The sequence below is a fragment of the Marmota flaviventris genome, chromosome 14 (assembly GCF_047511675.1).
Source record: "Marmota flaviventris isolate mMarFla1 chromosome 14, mMarFla1.hap1, whole genome shotgun sequence".
Classification (NCBI taxonomy): Eukaryota; Metazoa; Chordata; class Mammalia; order Rodentia; family Sciuridae; genus Marmota; species Marmota flaviventris.
This window is the reverse complement of record NC_092511.1, coordinates 29,462,367-29,489,132: the sequence shown is the minus strand read 5'-3', so window position 1 is coordinate 29,489,132 and position 26,766 is coordinate 29,462,367. Positions and strand designations below refer to the sequence as shown.

Below are 26,766 nucleotides of genomic sequence, written 5' to 3'. Positions count from 1 at the left end.
CCTAATTCAAGACCCAGTTTTGTTTGTTGAGCCAGGATAACCACCACTATCTTCTTTTCATTTTCAAAATTAGCTAAATTATCCAGCCACATGTCTTGCAGGTATAGGGCAGGAGAGAGTTCTGGAATGCCTGAATTAAGATCCTATCTCTGCTACTTACTAGCTCTGTGACCTGGTAAGCCACCTAAAATCAGGATGTTAATTAACAACACTAGCCTCGTGGGATTGTTGTGAGGATTAAATGAACCAGTGCATAAAGAAGTCTTACAACGGCACAGAGCAGAGTAAGGGTCATTTAGTGTTTACTATTAGTATTGATATTGTAGTATTGATTTGTTGATCAACTATAGTTGTCTAAGTGTTTCATGATATCCCTTCTTCTCCCTTGAGTTCTGTGAGGTGGGAGAGAAATACTATTTCCTCTGTTTTCCAGCATGGAAAATTGAAACTCAGAGAAGACAAAGGATGTGCTTACCATCAAACGACTAATAGATGACAGCATTCAACCCAGGAATTCTGATACCCCCTATCCAAGCTCCACTTTCAAGGCTGTGTTTCAAAGAGTTCCCCTGTTGCTTGAAGAAGTTTTAGCCTAAATCAGAAGTTCTCAGTGGTACATCGTGAAAATTTGGAAGTTGGTGTTGATGCTTTGGTGTGCCTATCTCTCCACTGTTACTTAAAAAAAAAATAGATAACTTTGAAAGTATTTTCTGTTTTTACTGGATTGGTCCAAGTGTCCATGTAGGTGTTGAGTAGCCCTATTGAAGTAGCTGGAGGGAGTCAGGGAAGGTACTGGTGACTGAGTCTTCCAGCCATGCCCAGTTCAGCACACTGGCCACTTCCAGGGTGTTATTGACCATCACATGCAGTTCATGGTGGTGCTTATTCTTAGTCTCACATGATTTAAGTATTCTGTAATTAATTATTTATTAAAGGTCTGAAGCATAAAGGACACTCACATTGCACACAAGTTAATAAAGAGCATAAAAGTAATAGTCATTCTATAAACTGGCCTCCTGATGTGACTTACCAAGTTTAATTGTATTCATCTTTTCAAAATTCTCATTAAGAAGTCCGCAGTACTTCAAATACCAGTGCTGAAAAAAGAAACTACACAATATTCAGTTTGGCTTGTCTGGGGGGATAATATTAGTAGTATTATGGGATGAATTGTATCCCTCCCAAATTCTTAGGTTCAAGTCCTAAGCCTTGCAATGTGACTGTATTTGGAGACAGCATCTTAGAGAGGTAATTAAGTGAAAATGAGATACTAGGATGGTCTGGCATCCAACACGACTGGCATCCTTATGAGTAGAGAAGATAGGACACAGGCACAGAGGGAAGGCCACCTGAAGGCACAGGAGAAGGTGGAGATCTGCAAACCCAGGAGAGAGGCCTCAGAAGAGACCAACCTGCTGACACTTTGATCTCAGGGATCCAACCTGCAGAACTGGGAAAGTAAAGCTCTGTTATTTAAGGACCCAGTTGATGAGACTTTGTTATGGTAGTCCTAGCAAACCCGTGCCAATATCTAAAATTAGATAGTGTTCACTGTATTCTGGATATTTTGACACATGTTTACAATGAGTTTTCTCAATGAAACTTTCTAACAACTCTCTAAGATGTGTTACTGCTGTCTCCTGATAGTAAACTGAGAAAGAAAAGGTATAAATGAGACACACACAGTTTGCTCAGTGTCACACAGTAAATTATCAAAAGTCAGATTTAAATACAAATTGTCTAACTGTCCATGCTGGTAACATTGATATTAACAATATCCATGTGTCATTTGTAAAGAAGTATTTGCAAATCCCAGTCTTAAAATGCCTCTCTAATCTTTCCATTTAAAACCAAAATATAAAAAATAAATTCACAGGAATTATTTTATAATAATAATATGAAAAAATATTCCAAACTGGCAAGGAAAACACTTTGACATCATTAGATGTTAAATATCAATTTACATTTAATATGCATTTGTGATTCAGACCATGTTTTCCTATATTAAAAAAAACCCAATTGAAAATGGGAAACTAAAAATAAATAGGTTATTAATGATGGTGGAATGTGATGATTATTATTATCCAAAGTACAGGTATGAAGACACGAATTGGTGTGAATATACTATATATACAACCAGAGATATGAAAAATTGTGCTTCATATGCGTAATAAGAATTGTAATGCATTCTGCTGTTATATATAAATAAAAAATAACAAATAACAAATAACAAATAAATAAAGTATATACATATATATAAACAATAGCTTAAAATAAAGATCATCATAGAAATACATATATCATTATACTTATATCAAATAAAAAATTACATGCATTGCACTGTATCATATCCAAATAAAATTCACTTTCCCATTCATTCATTTACTCCACTAAGCTTTAACTATGTTCCAAGCAGTAGACTAGGCACTAGCGATAAAAAGATGACGAAAAATACATGGGTTCTGTATGTGTGGGGTTTATAGTCCAAGACTATAATCAGTATCAATAAAGTAACAAATCAATGGGATCATGGTAAGCTGTGAGGGTGCTGAGAAGTAAGTGAGCCAGGATGAGCAGCCGTAGCCGGTGAACTCCTCTAGATATGGACATGGGGAAAGCTCTGTTACACTTAAGCCACAATTTGAAGGAAAAGATGGAGCTGAACTGAAGGCAAGATCATCCGGGGTGAGGAATCAGTGATTTTGAGCCCCTGAATTCAGAGGAAAGAGCAGTAAGAGAGGAGATGAGGGGAGGCCTGGGCCCTGGATCATATAGGGCCTGGGTGCCATTGTGAGTTCCTGAAAGCAATGGAAAGCCATAGAGGTGTTTACATGAGGGAGTGACAAGTGACACGATCCATTTTGAGAAAGCACTTCTGCTGCTGTGTGGAGACGACTGCAGGAGGAAAGCATTTGTGGGGAGACCCCATTAGAGACCCCAGCCACATACCAGGCATCAATGCATTTTCTACAGAGTGGAAGCCAAGACAAAAAGGAGATTAATTTGAGATATATTTTGCTGATAGAATTGATAGGACTTGATAACAAAACATGTAAGAGTCTAGAGGATGGTAAAGGAAAGAGAAGAGTCAAGGATGATCCCTAAAGCTTTGGAAAGAATGAGGGGTCCCAATTCCTGAGATGAGGTGTGAGTGTGTATGTGAGTGTAGAGTGGGTGCATGAGGGGGTTGCAGAAAGATGCTCTCTAGTGCTGCAGATCCCTGAGGACATCAAGTCTCAGGCTCCTTTCGTTTTTCTGCTCTGCTGTCTTAGCATATGGTCATCATCTCATGGTCACAAAATGGTTGCTGCACTTCCAGCCTTACATCCATGCTGAAAACAGGAAGATGAAAATAGAAAAAAAGAAAACTTTCCCAGAAATCCTTATAGACTTCCTCTTATATCACCTTGGTTAAAACTGTGCCCCAAGTCTCCTCCTTGTTATAAGGAGTAGAGTGGAAATTGATACAATTGAGTCAGTTAACCCCTTAACAAAATCAGAGTTCCATTATCAGGATGATGCAAGAATGGATAATGGGAGGATAACAAGCAGCATCTGGTAGCCCACCTTCTGCTTGAGTTAGCTTGTGCATCTGAGAAGGCTGAAGGACAACATTGTTTTTAATTCACATGAGTCTCAATTCTTTAGAAGTAAGTAAAATGCATGAGTGCTGGCAATTCTGGACCAGTCCCCTATCAGATAAGAATCTTTGCTTTGTAAAAAGACCAGTCTTTTTTAAAAAAAAAAAGAAAAGAAAGAAAGAATGAAAAAAGACCAGTCTTCTATCTTTGACCTCCTGGCTTTCTCCTAGGAGCATCCCTCAGCACCAGAGTGACAGAGTCATGTGGAAGGATGGCCATTGGGCTTGGTGTTGTGCCATTGGTGTGTTCACACCAAATGTCCCGAGGGGATAGCATGGCTGAATTGAATATTGCTCCTTTTATCTTACATACAGCCTATGATTCTTGGAAGGCAAATGCTACATTAGGTCAGTCTCCTCATTTTAGACTCCAGGGCAGTCCAGGGGACCCAGGAACATCAGCCAACCTCCTTGGAATGCTGAAGCATTAGTCTCTGTGCATTATAGGGCACCTCATACCTGAACCTTCTGTTCCCTGGCATAAAGCAGAGGCCCGTGGAAACACCAGCCCAGTATCCTTGTGTGCATATAGACTGGGCTCTGGGAAAATCAATCTGGAAACATTTAATAAATTTGCAGCCCAAGTGCCAAATACTTTGTTTAGGAGAAAGGATGTTCACTTTATTTTATTTTTTTGTCCTAAAGAAAACTTCTAACTGAATATAAATCAACTTCCCCGGTATACTCATCATACCTGATAATAAAAACAGTCTTCTTGGAGGGGAATCTGTGGTCTCCTGAGAAGATCTTGGGCCAACACTGAAAGGGGAAGAAGAGAAAAGAAAAGGAAGGGAGAGGCTTTTTGTGTGTTGAATCACAAACCACTGTTCCTCTGGAAGAATTCCAACCATTGAGTGCCCTGTGAAGTTTACCCTGGTGAAAATAAGAACAATCGAGACAATACAAACCACCTCCAGAGGCTCCCGACTGCGATCTGCTGAGCACCTCAAGCTATTTTCCAAATGCTTGGGGATTGGCTCGTGGTTGGGAAGTTTTCCTGAAGGTTTGTCTAAAGGCTCTTATTTTCATTCCCTCACTTTGCGTTCGTATCCGGCTAATGCATTTGCTCTGAATCCTTCATTTGATACTTGTGAGGTATCGTCAAATTCTGGAAGTGTCCATTCCCCTCATGTAGTGGCCAGAAATTCCAGAATGTCATCCATGATTGCTTTGCAGAGCAGGTGCCCTTCCCTTCCTCTTTGTCCGTTTTCAGGGATAAGGAAGGCTGTGAGGAGGGTGGGGACCGAGTCCTATGTGGTACTACAGAAGGATGTGGGCCTGCTGACTTTGAGAAACAAAGCCTCAGGGTGGAGCAGAAGCTGTTCTCTGGTTTTGAAAGGATGGCAGAGAAATGAAATTTGTTCTTATGGCCGCCGGGCTGTGAAACTAGGGCCAAGCAACTAGGAAGAGAGAGAGCGAGCTGCCTCTTCTTCACCAAAGTGAGGTCTTTGTCAGAGGTGGGTAATGGCTCATCATTCATGTTTTGGAGACTGAAAAGTGAATTAATGAAGCTGCTCAAGAACAGATTGAAGATTTAGGACACCAATAATCAGCACAGAGCTGGTACACAAGAAGTGCTTGATAATTATTTGTTGAATTGGCGACTAGTCAATTGGATGAAAAATTGACACAGTGTTGGCAGTCTCAGACCCCAACACACTTTGAAATACTGAGGTAAATAGGTAAGTAGTAAGGAATGTTTAAAATGTAGCCCAGCGTTGTTCTGAGCAGGGTCATTGTTTCCCGCCTCACAGAGGCAGTTCCTGAAGTTTCCTGAAGACAAACTTACTGCCTCTATTTCCTTCTTTAGCACTATTCCAAGGCTCAGGAAGAAACTGCTCTTCTGCTGCCACATGATTGTAGCCTCTCCTTCTGCAGCTGAGACTGTTTGGGAAATGGCAACTTTTAAGTCCAATAAGGCTTAAATGACATTCATGGGTTTTATTTGCTTCAGGGCAGTTAACCAGATGATTAGTGATGTCATGTCATGTTACAGAGCTCTCTTGAGAGGGTCCAGGGTCCTGAATTAACAGTCAGACCCGCACTGTTCACTTGTTCCATAACTATCTTTGGATGTCTGCTAAACCCCAGCTGTGTGCATGTGAAGAAAGGAGGAGATGGCTTCCCAGTGCCCCTGTGCAGATGGCATTAGCGCCAGTGAGCACTGCTGGGAATCTGGATGAGGAAAGAATGAGTGTGTCCTCAGAACAAAGGCGCCCCAACACTCCTGCAGGAAGCCAGCTGTGTCCTTATCTTTCCTAGATATTTAAAGGTATTCAAGAGCCAGATCTGTGAAGTGCAGAAGAGGGGAACCTGCATTGATTAAGCATCACTCCTTATCAGTACTATTTTTCATAGAATCTCATTTGACAGTTTCCTAAATTCAACTGAGAAGAGATTTACATCTCCATTTTACAGGTAAAGAAACCAAGACTGTCAAAAACAAACTGAGTTGCCTGACATCACACTTCAGATACCCACAGGGACAGGATGCAAGCCATGCTGCCTGCCCCTAGGGTCTGCATTCTTACCATGACATGACTGACAAGAAAGTTCAACATACACTTTTTTTTTTCCCCCCAAAGTTGTTTGTCACTATTGTTTGTGTGGCAAAGAGCCTAAACCAGTCGGACCTGCAACATCTGTTATTCCCTGAGGTTGTCACAGGAAGATAAGAAAACTAAGAGAGTTAAAAACTGAAAGACTGAGTCAGCCATTCCACAGGACATTCCAATAGGAGAAGGTGAGGAACATCTTCAGGGGAGGAGCATGTTGGTCTGGAAGTTGACAACAGTCACCTCTTTGCAGAGACTGAGCCCATTTCCACCCATGTCAGAAAGTGGGTTCCTGCTGCTTCATTCATATGTCTGGGACGTGTCTAACTTTGTGTGTCTGTGAAGCAGGTCCATAATGACTGCCACTATTACTTCTCAGTAAGAATGGTGGCGAGATGCGCTCTAGCCAAGACACATCACTTCCTAACCATGTGATCTTGGGCACCATGGTCAGTGTCCTCAGATGACAAATGGGGATGGGAGTCCAAGTCCCAGATACCTTCATTATCTATCATGGGACAAATGAGGAAAGCACAAGGAGGCATTTATCTGTGAAAGGGCAATCGTATCACTGATGTTAGTTATCATTATCTGTTTAGTACTTTTCTATGGATTAAAACACCTTTGATTTGAAATTAGAAAAAGGAAAAAGAAAGAAAGCCATAAGTTGAATTGATTGAATAATCTTGCATAAATCCATTTTTCTAGAAAAACAATTTTTTATATTATGTTATATGAAAAATGGGAATTTCAAGCTTTGTCTCAAGATTTCTAATTGAGCTTGAAGGCAGCTTCCTGAAATAAGAATTGGCTCCTTCATCTGTTGGCTACAACTAGAGCATGCATCTCAAAAGAGTCAGTCCCTGGTTCCAGAAACTAGAAAAAAAAAATTGTGTAGCTGCTTCCAGGTTTTCTTGGGTTGTTAGTTGATGTTCTGTAGGATTTCAATATTTTTCTTATAAAAATAGATTCAGAAGGGGGGGGTTGTAGCTCTGTGGTGGAGCGCTTGCCTAGCATGTACAAGGCTGTGGACTCAATCCATCATAAAGGGGGAAAAATATTCTTGCATAAAAATAGCTGCAGAATTACACAAAGCATCACTCAGGTAGATCACTCAAGTAGCATCACCAAAAGGTGGGAAAGGGAGAATAGAAGGAAAGTCCAGGGGAAGGCCAATCCCATATTCTCCTTTTTTCCAATAAATCATAATAGTGTATGTGAATACAGGTTTTAGTGAGATGAATTTGAACCTGAATCCTGGGGGAACCTTAACTATTGGCCAGAGTGGGTAACTGCTTCCACTTCATGGGCACATCTGGAAGGTAAGAGAGGCATCCTGGGAGAACCATGAGGAGGAAAATGATAGGGAAATGACAGCTGTCTATTTTGTGATCCCCTTTAAAGAGGTTGTGAGCTGAAAAGTTAATCTTGTCAAGTCATGTTTGACAGCAATTACCTAGAAGTGGTTTGATAGTCAAAAAACCCACGAGGGTCCACCTGTTGATAAAGCACACAGTAAATATAAACTGCCTAACATGTTTATTCTAAATAATTTGTTGGTTTAAAACTATGTAAACTGGCATGCAAATTTTAAGTTAATAATAATAAATTTAGTTCTAAACTATATCCATTTGCTCTACTGTCATAAAACTACCATTTATATTTAATTCATATTTCTTTAACATAAAGTATACATTTGCAAGCAATCAAAAATGTTCAGATAACATTCTATTTCAAAACCCCAAAGCCTTCTTGGCCATAATATTTTATTTTCATAATTATAAATTAATATAGTGACATAGTTTAGGATTAGTTAGGATTGTTCTTTGGGGGACTCCTATGATCTTTATCACTTGTTACTTCTTTAATTAAATATTGTTGATTGAACAAACACCCATGTTAACAAAAATCCTTGTCATGAATATCTTTTTGTCTACTGTGACATACTGGGAGCCCACGGAGAGGTTCTGATTTGGAAGTGCACTTTCTGTTTATGAGACCTGACAGCAAAGATCCTTAAATTTAATGGTGAGAAATAGCAGCAGAGGGGACTGAGACCAAGAGGCAAAAATCTCATCTCCACCTCCCAACAGGGGTATCCAAAGAGATAGGAGGGTTAGCAGCTTCACAGCCACTGAAGAAGCCGCCAAGGTCATACCTTAAGAGGCTAGACTGTCAGCCCACCCCAGACAGAGAGTTTGGGGAGCCGTACACAGGAGGAAAGTGTTTGTTGTTGTTTGTTTGTTTGTTTGCAGTACTGGGAATTGAACCCAGGGCCTTTCATACTGCACTACATCCCCAGTCCTTTTTTATTTTTGAGACAGAGTTTTGTGTAGTTGCCCAAGCTGGCCTTGAATTTGTGATCCTCAGGCCCCTGCGGGCCCAGTAGCTGGAATTGTAGGTGTGAGCTTCTGCGCCTGCGCAGGGGGAAGTGCTTAGCTGCTCACCTTACGGACTGAAGACCATTCCTCCTCGCCACCCTCACCTCACAGTCCCTTTTGCACACTGCCTCTTGGAGTTTCCCAGTTTGGTGACTCTCCTCAGGCTCCCAGGTTGACACTGCTCTGCCCTGCTAAATCCTGCACAAAGAAGCACAAAGAGCCACATTCCTGGAAACCCCTTTGGAGAACTGAGCTTACCACCTGGTTACCACCAAGGAGAGAGAAGGTCAGGAAGAGTTAAATGGCTCAACAACAGCCTCTCCTGAGTCCCTTGTGGTGCTTTAAAAAGTATGGAGGAAAGTCAAAGAGGAAGAGGAGAAAATGTCCACTTTTAAGTGTTCACTACCAATGAAAATGACTAAAGCATGAATTGGGATCTCTTCTGACTTTTTGTTGTTGATTTACCTCCTGCAGAATACCCAAATGCCAACCACTACCACACCACCACCACCCTCACCTCCATCATCGACATCATCACCATCTTCACCAACACTATCCATACTTACTGAGGACCTATTACAGATAATATTTTAAGCACTTTTAAATATGAATCCTGATAAAAGTCCATGAGGGAGGTACTGTTACCTCCATTACACAGATGAAGAAAGTGAGACAATGAGTTCAGGTTACTTGCCTAGCTAGTAAATAGCAGAGTCAGGATCCTAAGTCCCAGATATTCTGACACTAGAGCTCATAGATTGCACTGCTATATGACATCGTCTCTCTTAAAATACAAATAAATTTTGAGTATCTGAATCTTTTTTTTCCGCTTCATTTAAAAAAATGTTTCCTTATTTACAATACCAATACAGCTGAGACTCTATTTTTCCATATTATTATTGCTATTATTTTAGCAATTTTAGATATAATGTTTATCAATCTTATTGACAAAGTTTCTATGTCAGGGGAGAAGAACCAGAGAGGGCTCTTGAATTACACAAATATAAAACACGTGCTCTTGTGTTTCTTGGAGAGAAGTAAAATTATCATAAACCCAGATGTAGATACCAAAGCCTGTCTTATTAAGTTCTGTTTTGTAATATAAATGGAATGTATGTTTAGGATGACTGTATCCCTACAGAATTAGAGAAACTTGTATGTCCCTTGATATGGATGGGAGACGTTTGGTTGAAATGTCACATGAAAAGCTATTTGAGACCAGATGACCCAGCATTTTAAGGACTGAGCTCATTGCCCCAGAGGGAATGGGAATTTTCCCTAGAAGGAAATAGACATCTCCACTCTGGGTCATTTGGTGCCAGGAAGGGAGCAGATCAGGACAATGAGGAAAGAGGTTTGGAGAAGAGGGTCAAACTTCTAGGGACAAGGCAGGGATCTGAGATGGCTAAGTGGGAATTTAAAGGTCAGGAGTTGACCAGTAAATCCAAAGAGCATTGTGGTATTAACTATGATACTCTCCCTTGTTATTAGGCTATCCCTGTACTTTCAGTTTAAGTCTAGGACCTGGTCTTAACTGTGCTGGGACATTTGAAAAACAGGCTAACGCTCACAATAGACACCAGATTTGGCCACCAGTGCTTTGGAAAAACATGTGGCTGGGAGGAAGGGCCAGGGACAATGAAAAGGATGTGTCCGTATGACTTTGAGAGTGCCCAGCAAGAGGAAGTATATCTCATTTGAGAAAGAGGCTTGGGCTTTGGCATTAAATCATTGGTTTAAAAGTCTGGGGATGAATGTCAGTTGTGCTGAAATAATACAATAACAGAAGAACCAGCTCAATATGTAGTAGAAGATGTGATCATTTTATAATCAAACGCTTCTCAGACTTAAGAAACATAGTTTTTTTTTTTTTTTTTAGAGAAAGAAAATTCTATGGATTCTCAGTGTTATATGTTGTAAAAATATTTCTGAAGTATATAAAATATAGATCGTGGGAAGAATTCCTTACTTATCCTTACAGTTCTTATACCATAAGCCAAAGCATTTCAAAGTTAATGCAAACAAAATTATAAAAGCACTCTAATTAACAATAGCAATTTAACATAACCAATGATGCTGTTTGGTACAACTAAATGATCAAAATGGGATTTCAAGAGTAGAAAGTAATGGGCATAGTTCCAGTTTCACATTGAATTCTGTTCCAGAATTTTGACCCCAGAGAGTAATGTAGTGAGTATTTCTTAGGACAAGCCTACTATAAACAATAGCAAAATTCCAAGGCTTTATTTCCTACTTTAGAATAAGCAGACCTCAAATTTCATGGAAAAGAAAAAAAAAAAAGTCCTGCCAGTGAGCCAATATCACGATTGTGATGATATACCCAGTTGATAACCACAGAAAGCTGTCTTATGTATACAAAGATGAAGTCTCATTGGTGGGATTTTTGAAACCTGCGTTTCATGGGAATGTAATTTAACTTACAATGGTGTGAATCAGAAACAGAACATTTTCCGTTATGCATTTCCTCCTCACTTACCGCAAGCTGGTATGAACAAAGAGGCAATCTGGGAAATATCACTGCGCACTCCCCGTATGATGCATGACTCAGCTCAGCGCAGGTTCTGCGTGCCTCCATCATAGTGGGCATGTGCTAGCTGAATTCCCCCACCCCTTCTTTAAAGTTTTCCCCGCTGCAAAAAAAGACTTCATTCAAACAATATACCATGTTATTATCTTCTGTTGATGTCAATATGAACAGAAAATAAAATTACAAATGCAAACACTGAAAGTATGCAGCAGTATATGATGTGCTCATCCAGATAATTAAGTAGAGATTTGATTTTTTAAAGACTATCATCAAAATGATAACCCTCCAAATATATATGTCAGCACGACACAGAAAGCCTCAGGAATACATCCATGGACTCTCATTTGAGAATCAGGGGAGTCCTTCGACTACCAGGGATGTTCCACCTTAGATGAAAGTATAAGGTGACAGTCATGGAACAGGGCTGCTTGGGTTTTACCACCACCTGCTCTGGGGGAACTTTGTGCCATCTCAGGTTCCTCAGAAAGAATTCTGTGTGTCCAAAATGTCTCTGCTGAATGAACAAGTTCTTACAGCTACTGCGTGGTGTCAACCATTTCCCTCTTTTCGCTATAGCCACACCTCTCCCTAACAGTATTGTCCCTGATGGAATTGTGGTGGTTTTAAAACATGCACTCAAATACTTTGACATTTCTCACATCAAGAGATGGGGTATACGTCACCTCCCCTTAAGTTCTCTGGCTTCTTAGCATGACTGATAAACTTTGATTGGATGCCAGACATTGTGAATTTAATCTAGTTTAGTGTTGGGTATTTTTGTATTCCTATAAATATTCTTGGACTCTGTTCTGGGTCTATAGTTGAGTTGTTTAAAAACTGTTTGATCCTTTCAGGTAGGTATTTCTTTAAAGGTTTGCTACCAGAACCAGAATCACATGTAGTCTAAAAAGAATTACTCCCAAGACCCATCTGAATAATCTACCTGGTACCCTGTGAATTTTGAAGTTTTCCATTCTGGCTGGTAGAAACAATCACCATCCTACCCGGTGTGGGTGTGAGTACTGTTCCTTCTAGTCCATCCAAATAGTTCTTACCCAACTAGTTTTGAGTAGCGTTCTTGTACACTGTACTGACCAATACATTGAGCAGTCAGGGATTCTATAGATCTCAATGTCTATCTGTCTGTTTCTCTCTCTCTCTCTCTCTCTCTCTCTCTCTCTCTCTCTCTCTCTTTCTCTCTCTCTGTAGCTCTTTCCTCTTCATTATTCTGCCCTTTGAACGTGAGCCTTTTCCAGACTCCCAACTCTATCTTCTCTACTTGGAAGGGGGAGTTCCACTGGGCTCTTCCTGGGCCCTCTGTATCACACTGGATCACCAGGTGATCTAGTCCTTTAATACCTGATGACAATTTAACTCAAGGATTGTGTTTCCACTAAGAAGGGACAGAGGGAATCCTTCTATCCTTTAAGGAAATGATAAACCAAGTGAGGCAAAGAGTTTCTGAATAAATCAAGTTTATTGCAATGCACACAGAAGTATAATGAACAAAAGGAATACATGAAAATATAGGCCCCAAAAAAGGTAAAAGAAAATTACCTAAGCACAGTTGCTACTAACAAGCACCGTGTATCCACAGAAGGAATTGTCAAATAGTCCAGGAGAAAGGTACCTTCAAGTGGCACTTGAAGGGGTCCAGCAACCTACCAATGCCAACGATGAAGTCAAAGGACTGCTCACTTGGGCAGAGCTGATGGTGGCTGATGACTTTTCTTAGTGAACACTCAGAGTGGAGTCACAGGGAGGCGTATCCCGAATGGCGGTCTGCCAATTCTGTACATAGCTATAATGCACCAATTAAAAAACAAATACAAATAAATGGAAGAAAGATCAACAGAGTAGAGGAAGGGGACCTCGGAAGGCAGGAGGGGAGGGAAAGAGTAAGTACTGGGGGTTGAAATAGAGTAAACAATGTCACATGCATTTATGAATATATCAGAATGAACCCCTCTATTATGTATAATCAAATGACAGTCTGAAGGAACAGACATTTATAGTCCTAAGTGACAATTTTGGGGAAAAAAGTCCTAGACACCAACAATCACATTTGCTTATTGGCACACAGTTGTCAGTGTGATTATCAGTCAGACAAGTTGTCAAGGGCGACTGTCAGCCAGTCACTTGTTCAGCCACACCTTGCTGTAGGAGAAAGCTGGAGTTAGAGCGATCAAAGCAGAGTCATAACAATCATAATTAAAATACCAACAGATTCCCAAGAATCCTGCCACAGCAACACACATCACAATATCTTCTCTGGAAAGGTCACTTGGAAACGCTCTCAAAGTACTTCCTGGGACCATAGTAAGTCTCACCTGAATTGTTTCCACCTCTCAGGGGTCACTGCTTTTATCTGATGTTCTATGACTTGAAAAAGAGGATTGCATCTAATTTGTCAGATTTTTAAAGCTATCTCAAGCAGTCCTTATTACTTCATCTTGGCCAGAAATAGAGTTTTGTAAATAGTTTTGAAAAGTAATAATATCAATCTACATTCTGGATCACTCTGTATAGAAGTTACTCCTTTGATACCTCCTCACCAACTCTTGGTGAGTTTTTATTTTCAAACTAGGATTTAGTGTGCTTTTGCTCCCAGATTGATCTAATGTGAAAAGAGGAAGGACAATATTTAATCAAAAGGAGTGAATCTCTAATCATGAAATTTCAGACAGTATGTCAATAGAAGGGAGAGATATAGCAGGACTGGGGGAATTGAGTCCAATAGGCTCTGGCATTAAAGCATTTCCATCTGTCTGCTGTAAGTACAGCAAAGTTGTTCGTTCATTAAAACTAATGTTTTTGTGAAATAGAAGTAAAGTCCAGGGTAAGTCATAGAATCTTAACAAGCATTTAATTTCCTGAATGGAGAGTACCCTAGAGATGCTTGACTCAAATTTTCTACTTTAAATCCAGAGAAAGACCAAAGATTAAGTATATGTACACACACAGGCTGTCCTGGGTCAGAGGTGTCACCTGGCCCTTGGGCCACTTTGTGAAGCCCCTCCCTCTCTGGAGATTCTGTTGTCGCAGTTAAAAGCATGTTAATTGTTTCCTTTAAAATGGCCCCGTTTCTCCAGAGGAAAGTGAAACCTTCATTCAGCTCTTAGGAAGGAATCTAATTACCCTGAAATCATGGAATTCTCTAGGTGACTACTGGGTAAACAAGGTCCTTATTTTGTCTTTGAAAAGAAGTTGGTATTGGCATAATGGATTGTTCAGTCCTCTCCCTCCCATGGTGGTTTGGAGAGAAAAGCAGGGAAATTCTTCAGCCCCTCCTCTATACCTGGCCTTCATCAAACTTTGCAAACACCTGAAAATATGAATAAGCATTTATTTAAAAAAATAGTTTTGGTAATGAGCATACTCATTAAATTATAAAAATGTCTCTGTAGTATTCTTTTTATTTAGTTTTGTATTTCTACATCCGTAGTTCTCATTCTGAAATCACATTTGTTTTGCAGTTGCTGGTGGATGTGATAAAAATGGTACAAAATCTGCATTCCACAGTTCTTCATAATCGACCAAAATGCTTTCTTCTTCACCCTAGGAGACCCACTGTTGGCATTCATTCTGGTCAACTCGCAAAGAGCTAACAGAAAGTCATTAATTCCTTAGTGCCAGAATATACTCTTCATAGTTTCAAAATTACTTCCTCTAAGGAAAAAAACAAAGATGCTTTATGCTACCCTTTCTTTGGTCTAACTCTAAGGACATGCTTCAGGGGAAATGGGCAAGGAGAGCAGGCACAACCTTGATTCTGGAAATGAAATGGTCTCACTTCCTTGTGAATTTGAGTTTTTAGAAGTTTACTGGCAAAAATGAAGTACATGTGTTCCATCAAAGAACTTTATTTTGGAGGCTGCAAAACTCAAACTGCCAACATATCTTCCACAGAATAAGCTGTAGTGTGAAGATTTTCCATTTTTTTTTAATGGTAATTTATACTTTCTCTGTGCTTTTCGAGAAACACTTGCAGCAGAAAGAAGTGGTTTGAATTTGGCTGACAGTGTTAGGAATTTTGTCTCCTGCTCACTACTGATCAGACAAGAGAAGCCAGAGGAAACTCAGGGGACATTTAAAACTACAATGAGGTCCTATTCTGTTTCAAACTTGCCTCTGAGAAATCTTCCCAAATCCAAAACCAGGAAAGATCTTAAAAGTCTTTCCTCTAATTACAGCATTTCCTGTCTCCATGAGAATTTGGCACATTCCAAACATGGTTGCAGAGTCTTCTATTAGAATGAAACTACTCAGAATCTAATAGGAACATTCTTGTCAAAAAAATTTCAACGCCCCCATCACTGCCTCCCTTGCTGCAGTTAGAAGGAAATTTCTATTTCACCCTCAATGGCCTTTCTCCTCCCCCACATTCAATCAACCAACCTTAGACATATCTCTTGTCTATTGCCAGGGAGAGACGCTTTCTCCAGGCCTTACCCTCACTTGTGTGACTATAGGCCTCAAATGGGTCTCCCTACTTCCTGATGGCTCTTCATTCATGGTCTTCAAAAAGGCAAGCAGCATTGGGTCACTTCTGTGCTTATAGTGTCTCCTCATGGTTGTCCAGCTGGGCTGTCAGGTAGCTTCCTGTGTAAACCCAGATCTCCCTGCATTTGCTTTAAAGGAACACTTCCTCATCCATCTCTTTTATATGTTGGAGCTTGGGTGAAAGATTTCATTGAAATGGAAGCATGTTGGTTTAAAAAAAAAAAAAAAAATGTCTCTACAATCACCTACTGCAAGCTAAAACCCTAATTCCTTTATCACGGCATACAGAGCCCTTCATGGACAGCCCCATCCTAGCCAGGAGCCTCATCTCCTGCCATTTCTTCTTCTAATGTCTGCTTCAAGCTCTCAGAGCTTCTTGACCGGCCTCAGATCCACCAGGGTTTGCACCACTGAGACTACCTTTATGATCCTCCTGTCCTGAGTAACCCCTACCCAATCCTGAAGACACAGCCCACCCACTTCTTCAATGTACCTTCTACAACTTCTCCAGGTAATTATTCCAATCCTCATGCTTCCCTGTCTCATACTCCTGCTTTTTCTCATTGTAATCTCTACCCTGCATTGCAATTTTGTCTTTCCTCCTGGGACCATGTCTTTTTAATCTTCATATCACTGGTATTAGGCATGGCTTTCTTGACACATGGTAGTCCTTCTCAAGTTAATTTAATATTCCCATATTGTGATAGACAAATCTTTTCTCCATCCCTTTTATTAATACCTGTTTATGGGACCTTCTAAATTCAACCATTAAAAACAGGTCATCAAGGCTGGGGTGCAGCTCAGTGGTAGAGCGCTTGCCTAGCATGTGTAAGGCCCTGGGTTCCATCTTTAGCACCACACACACTCACACAAAAAAAGATAATTAATCAAACAAGCTAAAAAAATACAATGAAATAAAATTTTAAAACCCACTATGATTACTAGAAAAATAATGAACTTTTGAAAAGGGAAAAAAGTAGTCATGGTGAAAGGGAATGAACAGCCCTAGCTGAGTAACTGAATCTACTATAATGGTTCTGAGTTCTGCAAGGTCTGGTGCACATTTGGGAAACTTCAGGAACTTGTAAGTACCATAGTAAACTGGTTTTGGAGAATGAGACTCACTTTTTCCCTTTAATTAAAGTACAGTTGAGCCTCAGTAATTCAGACTAACACTTTTTAGACTTAGTTTATAAAAATACAGGGTCATTTAAAATGCACACATTATCATGTGCAAATTAAATTGTTCAATTGTTAATCACTTAAGAACTTAGTCTCTCAGGTAAACTGAGTATCTGTAACTTGTTGTTATTATTAATTCCATGGCAAGCATTATTTTTAAAAGGTAGGCCAAAGGTAAACTTCATGTTATTTGTTCAGATGATCACAATTGTAAACTATGGTCACAGAAATGAATAAAATTTAGTCATAATTGTCATATTTCAGTAAATATGAATTAATGCATAGTATTCCAGATACTGGAATGAAGAACTGGCAATAAGAAGAGGCCGCTCTGTGCTCACTTCTTGTTTCCAAATTATTTTCATGGTGAATTTAGCCAGTTTTCCATAGCTCACAAAAACTTCAGGCTGGCTTGAGTTTCCTGCTTCCTTCTTTGGCAAGACTGTACCAAACCTTTCAAGAGATGTGTTCTTACTTAGAGGGAAGGAAATATCCGATCCAGGCCATTTTACATGCACCAGATGCCAAGCACCAAACAAAAGTAGCTTAGCTTCTCCAAGATTTGATATCTTAACTGTAGCCACTTGAGTAAAGATTTAGTTCCCAGCATGGCCAAGTTAAATAAGGCAAATTAGGGCTAAATTGATCTGCACATCTAGTGTTCATGAAAATGCATGGAGACATTTTGAATCAAAGAAAATAAATTAAAAATGTGTAATACTGGTTCATGTCCAGTGAATCTGTGTGCTTTGGAGAAGAAACATGTGGATCATTGTTGCTATGAAAACCATCTTACAAAGCAGGTTGAGTTTGGAGCTGCTTGTCGAAGTGAACCAAGAAAACTCTGGAATTCTAGAAGACATTCCCATAGGATCTACTTGGAGTTCTTGCCTCTAAATGAGGTTGAGGAAGGAAGTAGTCTCTTATAGATAGGTCTGAGAGCCATCGTGAAATCAGAGTTATTTTTAAGTAGTGAAACACAGGAGATCCACTAGCTTTTCTATCATCAGAATCTCATCTCGGGCACAAAGATACAGAACCGCAGAGAATGGGCATGTGTTATAGATCTGACAGGTTGGGAGAATTTCTGGCCTCAGTAGAAGAAATATATCTACTAAGGTCTGATTAGTGAAACAGAGTTGTATTGGGGGGAGGGGATTGGTTTTGTAGCAACTACAATTAGCTGGGTATGCTAAATGCCTTTTGGCAACAGCTAACAATGGTCCCCCTTATCTGAGAACATCTCTAAGCTACAGTAGAACCTCCCATTGCACATCTCCATTGGGCATCGTGCACACACACCAAAATATGAATAGTGCCCCCTGGAGTTGTGCACTGCAGAATCCCTGCTAATGGCCCAGTCTAGAACATATGACTGCATATGCTACATATTCTGGAGAATATGGGGCTGCATATTCTTCAGAAAGAAAAGAATATAAGCAATAAGCAGAAAAAAGCAGCAGCAAACAAAAGAGTCCTTAATGAGGCTCCTGGCAATTTTTCTCTTCCTGGATACAGACCTCTTTGGAGGTCCAGCTCATTTCTGTTCTTGGGCTCCATGAGACATCCTATTCGTAAAACAAAATATGCAATTCAAAACTCACTTGAGGGGCTGTGGCTGTGGCTCAGCAGTAGTGCACTCGCCTGGCATGTTTGAGGCACTGGGTTCTATTCTCAGCACCACATATAAATAAATAAAATAAAGATCGATCAACCAATTTAAAAAAAATTCACTTGAGTGGGGCACGGTGGTGTATGCTTGTAATCCCAGCAGCTCTGGAGGCTGGGGCAAGAGGATCATGAGTTCAAAGCCAGCCTCAGCTAAAGCGAGCTGCTAAGCAACTCAGTGAGACCCTGTCTCTAAATAAAACACCAAAAGGGCTGAGGATGTGGCTCAGTGGTTGAATGCTCTTGAATTTAATCCCTGGTACCCCACTTAAAAACTCACTTGAATCAGTGAACAAACAACTTTGGAGACCTAACAAAGATAAATAAAATAGTTGCCTATGGTAAAGTTGGCCTCTGTTTCTCTGAGTGTGTCCACATTTTAAATTCATGCAAGTTTCAAGGGGATCTATATGTAAACCAAGCAGGCTTTATATTATCAATTTATTTTTAAGGGCCTCTAAGAGCAAAGTGATGGCGTAATTCAGTCCCATGGTTCACATTTCTTTTTGTGGTAAAGTTCTTTAAATTCAACCTGTGTGCTACTCTCTGCAGTCTCTGCTTCTTCTATGCTGGTTCTCATCTAAGTGGATTTGGAAAAAAAAAAAATGCTCACCAACCACTCTGAAGAATAATTTCAAGTGCTAGACATAGAAAGAAGCAGAAATTTCAAACTTACTTGGTGCAGCCCTCTAATTTGATGAATGAGGAGTCTGAAGACCGCAGAGGCTTATGTGATTTGCCCCCAGGGCCACATGTCTAATTGTGGCAGATCAGGGAATACAGCCCAGATTACAAACTACCCCAAAGCCAATTTTCATCCTAGAGAAATGTTACAGGCAAAGCCACTTGTTTTTCTGGTCGTTAATTTTAACTTCCTGGTTATATGATCTGGACAGTCTCTAACTCTGAGACACTTTAACAGGTAAACTCTTGGCAAATAATTAAATGGCTTTTCTGTTTAATTACTGACTCCACTGTATACCAGATTGTTGTTAAGATAATCTTGATAATTGTTGTACATGTCAGAATAAAGGGACTCTTCTGAATTTTGAGTTTGTAGATCTCATTAAAGGAGTGGGTAATCAAGATGCTGGTTAAATTTCAGAAGAGGAATGCCACATGAAGTTAAAATTATTCTTAACTAAAAAGGAAGAAAGAAAGAACATATATACTTATTATGTTTTAATGGTATGCTCGAGTCATGGACCAAGTTAATGTAGGAATGAAGGATAGGTGGATATGGTTCTTATTATTACCATTTAATATAAGATTCAGATATGGTTCAGAAGCACACATTCGAGGTGAGTGATCTAATCCTACTAAGTCTATAGTGCTTTTCTAACATTGCATTATTCAAAGAAAATAACAAATCCTGAACAGCCAAATGCATTATTCTTCTTTTAAAGAATTAGATTAGGTCATTTGGACCCAATTTGATTGCTTTCAAATCAATATGAGTTATTCTATTTAAGACCCTTTTATCAGAGAAAAATATTAATGATATTTAGAGTACCAGGGGTCAGTGGGAAATATAGAAAAGAAACAGGATTGTTAGTGGTGGTGAGGTATATGTGCATGCTTAGCTGGATGTTACATGGATGGTGCCCTTCTGTAAGAGATGGGCACATCAGCTGACTCCATCATGGCTCCAATTCAGTGGCAAGAATGGAATTTCTAAATAATAGCCAGCATAGTGGAAGAGAAGAAAAGAAATGATATGATTCTAGAACACTTATCCTGAAAACAAAACAACAGAAAGGTATTATCTCCAAATCACAGTTAGAATACTATATGTGGCAGAATCATCTCATGTACTCCATATACCAGGACTGTATGTATTATACACTCTGCATTGTCGTCTTTCACTGGATCCTTGTCAACGGATAATGGGAAATAAGCACAAGTCAAGGTGACTTGAAGCTTTCCTTTGAGTAGCTTTTCTCTATAAGAAACTCCTGACAAGGAAATCCTCAGTGACACCATAGCAGGGCTCACTGTCCACTGTCCAGTGAGAGCAGCCTCAAATGTGCTGCTGAATTCAGCCTTCCTCCCTCTTCAAGGTGGTGGTACTATGCAATGGGTTGGCTCTTCCGCCTGCTTCAGCCAACCTGTGCTACTTGCACCTCAGAGAATAAGTGATGCTTTCTTACTGCTCTTGCTTCTATCTGCCCTTCTTTTTTGCCTTCACCACCAAACCTCCCACCATACACACACGTGCACACACAAGTGCACATGGATCACTTATCCTCCCGGTCTCAGCTCAGTCATTACCATTTCTCAGAAAGCTCTTCAGAATCTTTAAGTCTGGGTGTGGAAGCCCTCTTAGATTTGCTTGCACTAGTCTCAGGGTATCAGTCAGCTCATGCTATTCAAATATATAGCCATGAAATTCCAGTGAAATAAAACAACAAGCATTAACTTCTCACTCTGTCCATCCGCATGTTGATTGGAACTGCCCTTGCTCCACTCATGGTGATGCTTAAGTTCAAGGACTGATACCCAACCTGTCAAACCCATTTCAAACCTCTGCTTGTATCTCATTGGTCAAGACAGACTACATGGCCAATTCTAGAACCAAGAGAGCAGAAGTACATTCTATCACTACAAGGCCATAGGGAGAATAGCTGTCTATTATTGCAGAAGTGAGGAGTTGAGATCAATAATTCAGCTCCCCACCTATATTAGCAGCACCTATTATAATGTATTGTCATTGTCTGTAGAAAGTTTCCCTCTAGACAGTTACCTTCTTTTTAATTTTTTAAAATTCTAATTTATTTGTTAACTGATGTATAACTGATACCTTCTTAAAATCTGGGGTTTTGTTTTTTCATCTTTGCTTTTTAATATAATTTATAATATGCACTTGAAAACATTTGAATGGAATGAGTAACTGAATGAATGAATGAATGAATTGAAGACAGGAGTACCATACAAGGGTCTGTCTCCCATCTTTCATAATGCCTTTCCTATGTGTCCACTGAATAGTCTAACAATGGTTACCAAAATGAGAGCACAAAAACCCAATATTGAGAAGACCTGATTCTACTAGGGTGAAGAATGAGGAAGACTTGCATTTGTAAGTCACTTGACCTACTTTGGCCCATGTCCTGGATTGCCAGTGACAGCCTCTCCGGAAAGAGGTATTATGTCTAACCTGGTTGGGTCACAAGATTCTGCAATGCCCCTGGCTAAAGTGGTGGGGCTCTAGAATACAGTTTTTTTTTTTTTTTAAATATTTCAGAATCCTATCTGCTGCTCAGTAATTTGATTTACAGAAAACAGGAAATGGAACACATTTCTAAGCAAATACTTCTCTGATTACTTGCACATGCAAATTCATGAACTAAGTTTAGAAATGTAATTAAGCATCTAGTTATTTTTGAGCCCGCACTCACAGGCCAAATCAGATGCCCAGAGGAGGCACATGGTTGACTTATTTTTGTGTGTTTGATTGCATTTTCAGCTCTAGGCTCTCACCTGAATCACAGATTTCAATGACCCAATTGGGGTCCTAAAGAACAAGGTGAGTCAAGGGCATACCTAGTTTTGTAACTTTAAAGAATTCATATGGTCAGAATCCTGCTTCTCTGAGAAAAGAAATGCATGATGAGGATCGCTTCTTAGTAAATGGAAAATAAAGGCAAAGGAAGCATCATTTTCAGCAGCCGTTACTCCTGTAATGAATGATTTACAGTCTGCTGGCCAAAGCCAACACTGATTTCCCATGTTGCAATTAGTTTTTTTTTTTTTAATGTATGTTCATGATCCATATAAAAACTTGAATGTCATGCAATTTTGTGCCAAATGACATGCTCAAGTGCCAATTTTACACATGCAAAACAGATGAGTGGTTTGGAAAGTTCGTATTTATTGTCACTTTGCAAGCAACTTGCAACACCCCCTCACCTCCTTATTACAGTGGCCGATTATTCAAAGAACTTTTTGCTTCTCCTAAAAGCATCATTTGCTTGAGAGTTTCTTCACAGAACACCCACTTAACAACACTGACATCTTAAGCGGGGATTGGTGACTGTGAGCTTGTAAATGAGAACTGTGATGTAGCCCAGACCCTTCTGTGGGTACTGATGGTCTAATTAGCCAGGGTTTCTTATACCAACGTTATGGGAAAAGGCCTCTCAGGCTAAGCCAAGGAACTCAGAGAATGTCTATGTTACCTGTTCTTTTCCTCTCTACTCTACCTCTCCCATTTGTTTCTCTATCCTAAGTTTCCCATGGCAGATGATTTCAGAGTCTGTTCTGTGCTAATGGGGAAAATTGGGCCTCTATTCTTAGGGGATTGTAGATCCCATGATGTATGTTTGGGCTACCTTTAATTAGTCCCATTCCATGAGAACATATGTCAGGCCAGGTACTATGCTCACAAACTAATATATTTGCACCTCAGGAACAACTATAACAGACTACAAGCTAGACATTATCATCTCCATTTTGCAGATGAGGTGAAACAGCTTTTCTTAGTCCCAAGCAAACAGGAGAGGTGGTATTCAAATTCATGCCAATCTGACTGCAAATGCCAGGATCTCAATCTGGGATCTTTAAGATTCATATAAGACTCTTCTATTGCTGTGGATATAAGGCCCCAGCCCACTTTTGAATAAAAAAAAATCTTGTTAATATTGATTTTCTTATAAGACATTTAATTTCTTCACTGTGAATATCACTGCATCTGAAAAAAAAAGCAATTAAGTCAATTTGGCTGAGACATTATTTGCTGAATCCTCACTTTTCCCCGAATATCAAAACTAAAATTGTGAATCCTTCCTTGCTTCTACTGCCACACCAGGTAAAAAGAGTACAAACATGTTGAAATCTTACATTCTGCTATCCATTGTATTTTAATAGACAACAGTGAGTAATATGAGAGCCTCAGGTTGTAATCATTGTATTTGTAAAGCACATATAGCTCAAAAACATCAAGAGGTGTGCTAAGCCTTTGGTGAGTTATTCCTAGTGCATTGGAAGTGACACTGTGATCAGAAAAAACATAAAATCCACAACTTTTCAAACATGATATTATTTTAGACAAGAAAGCTGCATGCTCAGTTTGCAGTGGATACATCATTCCATCCATCATGGCCGCATGTCTACCATAAGGATTCCTGGAGTTCCCAAAGTAGGGGATCAGTGGATAGTAGATCCTGGCCATATATCCCACCAATATGCTAGGAGGATTTACTAAGATGGGAATGATGGTGACTGCTCTTCCAAAAGCTTTTGGAGTCACTGAAACTCTACCTGTGTGTTGGTAACCTACGCATATCAAATGAAAACTACAGGCCAGTCTCTTTTTACTGGGTAAAAGTTGCAGAAGCCAGAGTTTACATCTGGTTTTCCTTATTTGAGTAGCCCTCGAATAAATTGACATAGCATAAATATCTATTGAATGAAAAATATATTATGAAAATTCTGTGTTTTTCACCTGATGTAAAGAGGTGAATCATAAAAAGTATCACAATTCACTGATAGAATACTCACTGTCTTGGTTTGAGTGTTTTTGTGTTCCCTCCCAAATTCATATTGAAACTTCATCCCACTAGTATTAACAGTTGGGGTTTTTAAGAGATCATAAAGGCTCTGCCTTCAGGCATTAATTCCCTTATAAAAAGTCTTGAGAAAATAACGAGACTGTTTTTTATCTTCTATTCTTCTGCCATGTGAGGACCCAGCACTCATCTCCTCCAGAGAACACAGCATTCAAGGTTTTATCTTGGAAGCAGAGACCAAGGTCTTACCAGACACAGAAGCTGCTGGCACCTTCATCTTGGACTTCCCAGCCTGTGAGCAATAAATTTATTCTGAACAATAAATTTTATTCCAAGATGTTTTGTTACAGCAACACAAATGGCCTAAGACACTCACCAACTAGTACCTGTCCTGATCTGTTTTCTTTGTGCTAACAACAACAAAGTAGGAGAATTAATACCAAAGAATTCATTAAACTGAAAATATTCCAGTTAAACAAGTATCCCAAGGACACAGACTCAGACAGGTTAATCTGATTGCCCACTGTGCAGCAGTGGCCCAGGTTTGCCATCTTTAGGAAACACTGTTGTGCTAGGGAGTTGTTGGGAGCAGAGGGGCAAGAGTTCCATCCCTGTGTGATTTTTGTCAAGAAAGAGGCTCAATCCAATCAGCATTATTCCCATGACCTTCCTCAACTTCAGCTGAAAGGAACTTTATTATTAAAGGTGTGAGTCAATATTTAACATCATGTTATCCCTTTCCTGATCTCAGAACCAATTCAGAAATAGATATGGGATTCAGATTAGAAATACCAAAATACCAGTGTTCCCAGTGATAATTCTGTTTGGAGAATGTGATCTTGGAACAAAATGTGAACTTGGGAAGTGCATCAATCCCCCTGAATTAGGAAGACATGCTCACTGGGTCACAGGCCACCCTGGACAACTGCCACTCCATACTAGGGCCAGAGATGGCCTGCTCTGTTACCTCTACGGCCAAGAGACAAACAGAATGTATACTCTGCAGAAACAGCAGTGTCCCATGTGTCCCAATTCTTCTGTGCCCCAGATACCAGGAAGAGCCAGATTGTTCCTGTACTAGGAACTTCCCAGCATGGAAACACAAAGTGTAGGTGACATAAGCATTCTTTTCTTTTGGAAACTATCTCTTTACAGGTGCCTTAGAATTATAGAACTGACTGACAGTTGCTCAAATAACATTACATTATTCCTGCAAAGCATTGTAAAACTGTTTAATTTATAATCTATTTCAATGAATATTTCTTGAATGCCTGCAAAGGTCAAGGTGCTATAGCCTTTCTGGGGTAGCCGATAAAGTTACATCCATCAGATGATCCTCTAGCAAACATGAGAGTCACATGCAGCATCCCAGGAAGGGAGCCTTCTACTTTCCTGGCTGGTGGGTCACTGTCAGGTATGAGAGAGGAATGGATTAGCATGAAAGAAAGTAGGGGAAAAAAATCACATATGGGTTCCTACACATTACTCTCTCTCTGAACTAATCATCAGTCGTGGACAAAGAGGGCAGTGGAGAAAAAGAGGCAGAAAAGCTAGAGAGAAAGAGAGAAAAATAAATAGACCAGAAAGGAAACTACCTGTAATCTATAATTCCTGGGGGATCACAGTTCTGTTTCTCAGTTACAAGCACCCAGAGACATGAAGGTCAACACTTATATTGAGGCTACTGTGGTTTATCTTTTTCTTTTTAACCATTACCCTTCTACAAGAGATCACCAATTCTGGGGAGGATTATTGGCTCTTCTGGGTTTTAATACTTGTCTCTTTTTGCAGACTTTGGTTCTTGGTTTGAAGGACAAAAGGCAAAGTGATCAGTGCCTTCCCTGTTAGGGGGTATAGAGGACTGTACTCACCATTACATTGCCACCTCGGCAGCTTGGTGTCTGTGTGTCATCTGTGAGCCACTCTTACCTGGAAGAAGGTCCTTCAACCTGAGGGGAGAGGGACTTATCCACGGCTCTAGAGTGACACACTCCTCTGCTGAGGACTTCTCTGTGGCATCTGTGGTTGTGGAATGGGTCACGATCCTCTCTGATGGAGGCAACTCTATTACTGAAGCATCTACTACCATAGAGGAAGTCGCACTTCTTTGTAACAGGAAATGAAGGAGCGTGCAAGAAGCACCACACCCTGACAGGAGAAGCCCTGGTACAGCGGTTTCTTGTAAGCCATCAACTGCTCCTGTAAGCTGTCAACTGCTCCTTTGTCTTCTGGACAAAGCACTATTTCCTGCAAGAGTCACATCCCAGCACCCCAAGGCCAAATACCTGTAAGGATCCTGCAATAGAAAGGAATAATAGAAATGCCTCAACCTCTTCCTGGTGTTCATTCAACTGTGGAAGAGAATATATGTCTTATTTGGTTAAAGCTAAGCATGATTTTTCTAAAGCAAACTATAAATCATGAGTGCACTCCTCATATAGACTTCCAATTTCCCATTGCTAAGAATCAGTGAGATAAAAAGAATTATCTCTATTTTGGCCTCTTCTTTGGATACCCAAGTCCCACTGTTCCTTTTCCAAATCCCAGATTTCTTTTCTCATATCAAATTTATCCCTGTGCATCAAGGCTTTTGTTAAAATTGGTAAAACATGCTAATCTCACCTTGTGAGCTGGAAGTTTGAGCTTGGTCAAGTTCAGAGTATGCTCAGTCACACTGGTGAGGACTGTTGCCCATGTGTCCTTCAAAACGCTTCTCTGAGTTAGGGGGTACAGAGGATTGGTTTCCCAGTGGGTATATATGGTCTATCCTATAGCTTTCCCTCTT

The 26,766-nt window shown here is 40.0% G+C and overlaps 1 long non-coding RNA gene across 1 annotated transcript; it reads right to left on the bottom strand.

Annotated features, from left to right (window-relative positions):
- Positions 1 to 22,325: 22,325 nt before the first annotated feature.
- LOC114091098 (uncharacterized) lies at positions 22,326 to 26,053 on the bottom strand. The gene is made up of 2 exons (XR_003582456.2): positions 25,911 to 26,053; positions 22,326 to 24,273 (listed from the first exon to the last, which is right to left on the bottom strand). It is a non-coding gene; the product is annotated as an uncharacterized lncRNA (long non-coding RNA).
- Positions 26,054 to 26,766: the final 713 nt, after the last annotated feature.